Genomic DNA, 1,263 nt, shown 5'->3' with positions numbered 1-1,263 from the left:
TCAGCGCATCAGTTAAACTTGGAGGTGAATCAGGTTTTAGACCAGAGGAACACTAACTGTCCACGCTGCTTCCTCAGAGCACACCCTAAGCCCAGTCACCCACTGACCTCCAGAGCTTTGCGGGGCACCAGCCTCTATTGATCCTAATCTTAAACTACAGCTTTGACCCCCACGTCACTCACAAGTTATTTGTAAAGCAAATTATTTACAGCTGGCCCACGGACAGATAAATCATGCGAGAAGACATGTCAGCAGAGCTCTCGAAATAGAACGACAAAATACCTGGACCGAATGCCTTTTCGGTTAAAGAGGGTAAAACACAGCGGCTGCGGATTCCACTGCCTGCTGATCGTTTACCGGCAATTGTTTATTACCCTTCTGTCAACTGTTTGCTTATCCACACTGAAGAAGCCTGGGATTCTTCAAGTTTGTGCCAGGCAAGTGCTCAAACGGTGAGGACTTGTATTTATTTATTTATTTAAATCACCCATTTTCAACCCTCATTTCCAGAACATGCACGGCTTCGTCCATTCAACCGAGGCCCTGGTATTTGACTTTTATCGAGGCGAGGCGTATGCACTCATTTGTTTAAAGCCATAACTGTGCCAGCTTTAACAAAAATTCAGTTAAACGTTTTTTTTTTTTAGCTGAAACTGAAACAAATCCAACCACAGAGGCTGGTTGAACGTTCGTGCCCCCCCCCCCCCCCCCCGCCCCCCCTTAACTTCAATTCATTTATTCTAGCATATTTTATTTTATTGCAGGGGACTTTTTTTCTTCAAAGAATAAAAAAAAATGAAATGAATTTCAGTGCTATTTCGTTTCAGCTTATTTATTGTAGATGATGTTATTATGTTGTGGTGACTATTTATTTTTGGTTAAAGCCACTGTCCCTCAGTGTTATTTCATTTTAGCTTGTTTTATTGTACTCTTGAGGATTTTACTCAGGAGAAAATGTCAACCACTCTAAACGCCGCTGTCTCTCACTGCTTATTTTATTTTAGATTAAGTTTCTGTGCTATGTTATTTTAGATTTGGACTTCTACTGTGTCCGTTATGTGAAAAAGTGGAGACTTTTATTTCTATTTTACTCTATTCGACTGCGTCTGAGAGTGAGGTGCCCCACCGGCTCTGTCCTGCTCCTCCTTTATCCCTTTAAGCTCCACACTGAGAGGAGGCTGTGCGGTTTCACACCCCGAGCGGCGAAGATGGGCGGAGTCTCGATGGGCGGGGCAATGCGCCGTGATTGACGGCTGCTCGAAC

The sequence above is a fragment of the Pygocentrus nattereri genome, chromosome 21 (assembly GCF_015220715.1).
Source record: "Pygocentrus nattereri isolate fPygNat1 chromosome 21, fPygNat1.pri, whole genome shotgun sequence".
NCBI classification, from domain to species: Eukaryota; Metazoa; Chordata; class Actinopteri; order Characiformes; family Serrasalmidae; genus Pygocentrus; species Pygocentrus nattereri.
Note: the sequence above shows the minus strand (reverse complement) of the source record.